An 8,379-nucleotide genomic window follows, 5' to 3' on the forward strand; every position below is an offset into this window, starting at 1 on the left:
ACTAGGTGAGGGTGGAAGTAGTTGCCAGGGAGTAACTGATGAAAATGAAATTACCTTTAACAAATGGGTATTTTATTCATAAAAGCCTTTTCAAAACAGGTTTAAAATTTATAAGCAGAAAAGCACCCTCGAAATATCAAGTTACAATTTTATTTAGAGGCAGAAAGAACAATATTGACAGTATGAGCCTTCAGGCTGAGAAGCTTGCCGCTCCCTTTCAACACGGCCGTAATCACGACCGCTCACAACAACCTTTGAAAGACTACACTGGTGCAAATCTGCAACACATCAGATTACTTTAAACTAAAAATTTTCAATAACTCACACAAACACATTAACTATGCACAGCGTAAGAGGGATGGAAATGGTACAAACACTCACACTATGAAATTATTTGCCAGCGAAATTACAATCTGTTTTTAAAAGGACTCTTACGGTGGAAGGGTGGCAACTTTAAAAAAATTATTATTTAAATAAAACCCATGAAATTCAGACTTACGTAAAATGTACAACATGCTCTACATTACACATATACCGCCTCGTAAGATGATAGGCAAGATAAAAACACATTTCAGGAATTCGGCCTTTACACCTTAATTCTATAGATTCGTTAACACCGAAACCGACAAACATGATAGAGGCAGCTATTAATGTATGGCAGACAGACAGACAGACACTAACTGCCTAACAAATGCGGTCGAGAGACAGACGAGCAAGCTGGGGACGAGAGATTGACCAAGAAAACAAGTAGAATTTAACAAGTAAATGAAACAACATATCACGAATCACTTAACTTCGAATAAACTGCGATGTCTGGCGAAGACCTGGCGCAGCACCCCCAAAACGCTCTCCCGAACCGTCCGCTGCCAGCCGCTTCAACGGACGCAGGAAGGCGCACCGATCTCCCGTCTCACGGCGTCGCAGCTCGCGCCGGCCAGACCGATGTCGTGGGTTGACTCCTGTTGCTCTCGTGTCAGCTGAGAAGCCACTACCCCTCGCTATACGGCGAGAGCCACTGGACTGACGTGGTGACCACACATGCGCCGACGCTCAAGACGGACAAGTCATCTTGTGTCACAGTGCGCGACAGACCAACCGATCGATCCACCCGCCAATGGCCATTGCCTGAACAAACTCGAGCAGACTGGTGGCCTAACATATACTAGCAATCCGGACGACAGACACTGACTGCCCCACACTGACCCGGCTGATCAACTCATCAGACTGGCCCCGACTGACCAACCGCCGAGTTTTTTTTTTCTTTATTGAGTTTCGATTCCCCCTAAAGGGGGCGGGCTGGCAGCAGCTTATTACGCCGCTCTTCAGCCTACAGAATTTGTTTTAAAAAGATGAAGATAAGAAAAAATAATAACAGTTGGCGATAAAATCGGTGACTTACAGGTAAAATGGCAGAAAATGCTGGAGCTTAAAACATAAAACAGAGGCTTGATGATGCTAATAAAATACACAGGAAGCAGAAAAATAATAGACAGACAATTAAAAAATACGGCGACAGTCTGGATTCTGTTTGCAAGAGATATAAAATGCACACCCAGCGACAGCATGATTTCTGTTCGCAACACTGTGGAAAGACGCACAACACTGAACACTCACTTACACACTGCACTAAAAAGTTGGCACAAATATGACATACCACACCCGAGAGCAGGTGGGGGAAACTGGTCAGGTGACGGGAAAAAAAGGGGGGGAAAGAGAGGAAAAGTGAAGTGGGAGGGGGCAAAGGAGCCAATGGAAGAGGAGGGTCCATAAGAGGGGTGGGGGTGCTGAGCAGACGTGCCAGGAAGGCAGAGGAGGGTACAAAAGGACTCGGGGGGGGGGGGGGGGGAAAGGAGATAGGGAGAGGGTAGGCGGGGAGAAAACACAGGATGGAAGGGGGAGGAAGAGGGAGCCCAGGGAAAGGACGGAGGAAAGGAGGGGGGTGAGGATCAGAGGGATAAATGGAGGGAGAGAGGGCACCATCCGGGAGGGGGAGTTGATGGAAGCCACCTTGGGAAAGGAGATGTAGGGTGTAGAGATGGAGGGTAGGGGGGATACAATAGTGAAGACGTGGCAGGGGGCGGGGATGGGAGAGGAGAGGAGCAACCAGGGAGTGAGGGGGTTCAAGGCGGCGGGAGGTGTAGAGGATGTGGATATGTTCGAGGAAGAGGAGCAGATGGGGGAAAGGAATGAGATCATAGAGGATCCGTGTAGGGGATGGGAGGCGTATACGGAAGGCGAGGCGGAGTGCATGACGCTCCAGGATCTGGAGGGACTTATAGAATTTGGGAGGGGGGGGGGGCAGATATCCAGGCAGGATTGGCATAACAGAGGATGGGACGGATTAAGGATTTGTAGGTGTGGAGGATGGTAGAGGGGTGCAACCCCCATGTCCGACCAGAGAGGAGTTTGAGGAGTTGGAGGCAGTTGTGGGCTTTGGATTGGATGGAGCGGAGCTATGGGATCCAGGTGAGGTGACGGTCAATGGTGAGGCCAAGGTAGGTGAGGGTGGGGGTGAGGCCGACAGGACGAGCGCAGACAGTAAGGGAGAAATCCAGGAGCCGGAAGGAGCGAGTGGTACGACCTACGATGATTGCCTGGGTCTTGGAAGGATTGATTTTCAGGAGCCACTGGTTACACCATGCAGCAAAAAGGTCAAGGTGATTCTGGCAACCGCCGAGCTGATCGCGCCCCTTAAATGCACGTGAACAGACAACCTTTCCCCTTTCCCACCAGAGGGAGACCAAAGCTGCGATTGCCACAGCGGCGCCACCGCCAGAAACGGAAGGCGACTGCTTTACACTACGCGCTGCGGCGCGCTCTTCAAAACAGAAAATTTTTCCACGGCTCAACAGGAGCTTCAGGAAGCGGGTAGGAGCAACAAAACCTAAATTCCTTGTAAAAGCAAAGATTATGCGACGAGTTTCTTACCGATACATCGCATTTGAACGTAGTTAGTTTGTGAAAGAAGCGGGATTTTTCCTCGCGTAAAAAGGAGAAACTTCTATCGGGAAGTGCCAGAATTTGAAACTAGAGGGCTGTTGGTCTATCGGCATGGGCAGTTTATTGTTCCGCAATACTGCTGCCAGTATTGGTCGGTATCCCACGACTGTTATTTGAATATCGTATGGAAGCGTTGAGGAGGGTGATCTTGGCACGCCAGACCTCAACGGCCCCACGCCAGTGGTGCGTGTAAGGACAGGAGTTTTGTTCGCTCGGCCGTGCAGGATTGTAGTGTTCAGCACGCAAGTTGTAGGAACATGGGCTTGTCTGCAACAAGACAAGTACAGAAAGTAAAGGCAAAGAAGAAATGACTCAATAAATCTTACTAATGCGATAGGAACGTAGCAGTGTCGCGTACCTAGGAGTGTAACTATTGTTAAGAGCAAACAGCCTAAATTAGAGAGGATTCGAGAGATGTATCAACATACTGACGCCTATGATGAAACGTGTCAGGCTCGAGGCAGCCTGCCCGTTCCGTTCTCATTGAGATTGCTATTCAGTAGGATGATAAAGGGATCCTTTCGGCATTAGTACTAGTAATACACTGGTAGTGATCCGCAAATCTGTTTTGTATGATTATTGCGAATGCTATTATTGCCCTCTAAAACAATAGTTCTTCCATTAACTGCGTGTCGATTCACACTGAGGGGCTCGCTAGTGGTTTTTCTGCGTCTTGGCACGACATTCATCAGGGCGTGGGCAGCCAAGCATTTCTGACAACAGAGTGTGGAGGCGTGCAGCAAGCCTGTCCCAAGCGATTGTTCAGTGGATCACCTGGCAGCGCTTTCTACTACGTCAGTCATCCTTTAGGATGTAATGGGCTGCTGGCCTTCGTATCAGGGGTGACACTGAGCTCTAACTTGTCCTAAAATTCTTGGACATTGGGGTTGTTGCAGGTACAATTTACTGTAGGGCTTGAGAGGCAGTCCCTGCACAGAAGGTCAGATGGGAATTTCGAGCCGGCCGTTGTGGCCGAGCGGTTCTAGGCGCTTCAGTCTGTAGCGCGCGACCGCTACGGTCGCAGGTTCGAATCCTGCCTCGGGCATGGATGTGTGTGATGTCCTTAGTTAGGTTTAAGTAGTTCTAAATTCTAGAGGACTGATGACCTCAGATGTTGAGTCCCATAGTGCTCAGAGCCACTTGAACTGGGAATTTCGATAGTACCGAGGCTGGCGCCGGGCCGATCAGCAGGCGGATGTTCACTGAATTTCTAGGCCTCAGTTTGGTCTGTAAATAATATCGTACGATCGGATTTGGCCACTCCTGTTTTTTCCATCTCCGCCTCCGCTTACAGTTCATCGACCCGCGCGTCCAAAGCGGGAAGTTTCGGCTTTGTGATTGTACAATTCTCTTAAAATTAGCCCTAGTGGGCAAGCTGGCGTCTTCTTTCGGAAGGGCGGTAACTCTGACATTTTAGATTGCTTAGATTTCCACCGTTTCCCAGGATGGAAAACGGTGTAATTCAACGGAGTAATTCAAAACTACCCTCCAAACAGAGCGAGGTGGCGCAGTGGTTAGACACTGGACTCGCATTCGGGAGGACGACGGTTCAATCCCGCGTCCGGCCATCCTGATTTAGGTTTTCCGTGATTTCCCTAAATCGCTCCAGGCAAATGCCGGGATGGTTCCTATCAAAGGGCACGGCCGACTTCCTTCCCCGTCCTTCCCTAATCCGATGAGACTGATGACCTCGCTGTCTGGTCTCCTTCCCCAAAACAACCAACCAACCAAAACTACCCTCCAAAGTTGTGCGTTCAATTAATGACTCAACAATTAGAAATTTCAGAGAAAATCTTCAGCAGTTAGACTGGGATGAGATGTACAAGGAACCTGATGCTAATTTAAAATACTATAACTTATTTCATGATACACTTGTAAGAGAATTTGAAAACTGTTTCCCCAAGAAAGTAGTTAAATCTAATTATAAGAAACTATGCAAAAAACCTTGGCTTACTAAAGGAATAAAAATTTCTTGTAACCACAAAAGGGAACTGTATCTAACAACAAGAGTAATGACCTAGAAACAGCCAAATATTATAAAAACTGTGCTACATTAAGAAAGGTAATTAAAAAGTCAACGAGCATGTGCATCATGTCTGAGATTAATACCTCTGATAACAAAATCAAAACAATTTGGAATATTATTACAAGGGAGACAGGAGAACCAAGATTACAGGATGACGGCACCACCATCAAAGCGAATGGAAACTTGATAAACAACAAGCCGGAAGTCGAAAACATTTTGAATAATCATTTTTAAATGTTGGAGAGAAAATAGGATATAATTGTTCATCAGAAGAAGCAAGGCAGTTAATGGAAGAGGCTTTACCCACACCATTTGATACAATTGAAATTCCACCCACCTCTCCATCTGAAATTAGGAAGACAATGAACTCTCTCAAGAATAAAAGCTCACATGGGATTGATGGTATTTCCAGCAGGATAATAAAAGCTTGTTCCCAAGAAATAAGTGGGATTCTTAGCCACATATGTAATAGCTCTCTGAAGCAGGGTATTTTCCCAGATAGACTGAAGTATGCCATTGTTATACCACTGCATAGAAAAGGGGATACGTCTGATGTCAACAACTACCGCCCAATCTCTCTTCTGACTTCATTATGCAAAATTCTTGAAAAAGTAATGTATTGTAGAGTAGCTTCACACCTTTGTAAAAATAAAGTTTTAACAAAATGTCAGTTTGGTTTCCAGAAGGATTTTTCAACGGAAAATGCTATATATACTTTCACTAATGAAATATTAAATGCTCTGAGTAACCGGAAGTCACCCGTTCGAATTTTTTGTGATCTATCAAAGGCTTTTGATTGTGTAAATCATGGAATACTTCTAGATAAGCTCAAGTTCTGTGGTATGAATGGAACAGTGCTCAAATGGTTTAAATCATACCTAACTGGAAGAGTGCAGAAAGTTGAAATAGACAGTTCACATAATGTGCAAAAACTGGTGATTTCTCAAACTGGGGAACAATCAAGAATGGGGTACAGCAAGGTTCGGTCTTGGGTCCTCTGCTGCTCTTAATATATATGTTAATGACTTGCCATTCTATATTCACGAAGACGCAAAGCTGGTACTTTTTGCCGACGATACAAGTATAGCTATCAGACCCTATAGACAACAATTAACCGGTGAAATTGTAAACGATGTTTTTCAGAAAATCATTAAGTTGTTCTCTGCAAATGGGCTCTCATTAAACTTTGACAAAACACAGTATATACAGTTCCACACAGTAAATGGAATGACCCCATTAATAAATATAGACTTCGATCAGAAATCGGTTGCTAAGGTAGAATATTCAAAATTTCTAGGTGTATGCATTGATGAGGGTTTGAACTGGAAAAAACACACTGAGGATCTGCTGAAACGTTTGAGTTCAGCTACTATTAGGGTCATTGCAAATTTTGGCGATATACATCTGAGTAAATTAGCTTACCACGCCTATTTTCATTCTCTGCTTTCGTATGGCATCATGTTCTGGGGTAACTCATCATTGAGTAAAAGAGTGTTCATTGCACAAAAGCGTGTAATCAGAATAATTGCTGGAGCTCATCCAAGATCATCCAGCAGACACTTATTTAAAGAGCTAGAAATCTTCACTGTAGCCTCACAATATATATATTCACTTATGAAATTTGTTATTAACAATCCGAACGAATTCAAAAGTAATAGCAGTGTACATGGCTACAACACTAGGAGAAAGGATGATCTTCACTACTCAAGGTTAAATCTAACTTTGGCTCAGAAGGGGGTAAATTATGCTGCCACAAAAGTCTTTGGTCACTTACCTAATAGCATCAAAAGTCTGACAGATAGCCACATATACCGAGCGAGGTAGCGCAGTGGTTAGACACTGGACTCGCATTCGGGAGGACGACGGTTCAATCCCGCGTCCGGCCATCCTGATTTAGGTTTTCCGTGATTTCCCCAAATCGCTCCAGGCAAATGCCGGGATGGTTCCTTTCAAAGGGCACGGCCGACTTCCTTCCCCGTCCTTCCCTACTCTGATGAGACCGATGACCTCGCTGTCTGGTCTCCTTCCCCAACACAACCAACCAACCAAGATAGCCATATAGCATTTAAAAGGAAATTAAAAGAATTTCTTAATGGAAACTCCTTCTACTCATTACATGAATTTTTGGATATAGTAAGTGGGTAAGTTCCCAACCTCCACAAAAAAAAAATATTGAGTGTCATGTAATACACTCCTGGAAATTGAAATAAGAACACCGTGAATTCATTGTCCCAGGAAGGGGAAACTTTATTGACACATTCCTGGGGTCAGATACATCACATGATCACACTGACAGAACCACAGGCACATAGACACAGGCAACAGAGCATGCACAATGTCGGCACTAGTACAGTGTATATCCACCTTTCGCAGCAATGCAGGCTGCTATTCTCCCATGGAGACGATCGTAGAGATGCTGGATGTAGTCCTGTGGAACGGCTTGCCATGCCATTTCCACCTGGCGCCTCAGTTGGACCAGCGTTCGTGCTGGATGTGCAGACCGCGTGAGACGACGCTTCATCCAGTCCCAAACATGCTCAATGGGGGACAGATCCGGAGATCTTGCTGGCCAGGGTAGTTGACTTACACCTTCTAGAGCACGTTGGGTGGCACGGGATACATGCGGACGTGCATTGTCCTGTTGGAACAGCAAGTTCCCTTGCCGGTCTAGGAATGGTAGAACGATGGGTTCGATGACGGTTTGGATGTACCGTGCACTATTCAGTGTCCCCTCGACGATCACCAGTGGTGTATGGCCAGTGTAGGAGATCGCTCCCCACACCATGATGCCGGGTGTTGGCCCTGTGTGCCTCGGTCGTATGCAGTCCTGATTGTGGCGCTCACCTGCACGGCGCCAAACACGCATACGACCATCATTGGCACCAAGGCAGATGCGACTCTCATCGCTGAAGACGACACGTCTCCATTCGTCCCTCCATTCACGCCTGTCGCGACACCACTGGAGGCGGGCTGCACGATGTTGGGGCGTGAGCGGAAGACGGCCTAACGCTGTGCGGGACCGTAGCCCAGCTTCATGGAGACGGTTGCGAATGGTCCTCGCCGATACCCCAGGAGCAACAGTGTCCCTAATTTGCTGGGAAGTGGCGGTGCGGTCCCCTACGGCACTGCGTAGGATCCTACGGTCTTGGCGTGCATCCGTGCGTCGCTGCGGTTCGGTCCCAGGTCGACGGGCACGTGCACCTTCCGCCGACCACTGGCGACAACATCGATGTACTGTGGAGACCTCACGCCCCACGTGTTGAGCAATTCGGCGGTACGTCCACCCGGCCTCCCGCATGCCCACTATACGCCTTCGCTCAAAGTCCGTCAACTGCACATACGGTTCACGTCCA

This window comes from Schistocerca nitens, chromosome 4 (assembly GCF_023898315.1).
Source record: "Schistocerca nitens isolate TAMUIC-IGC-003100 chromosome 4, iqSchNite1.1, whole genome shotgun sequence".
NCBI lineage: Eukaryota > Metazoa > Arthropoda > Insecta > Orthoptera > Acrididae > Schistocerca > Schistocerca nitens.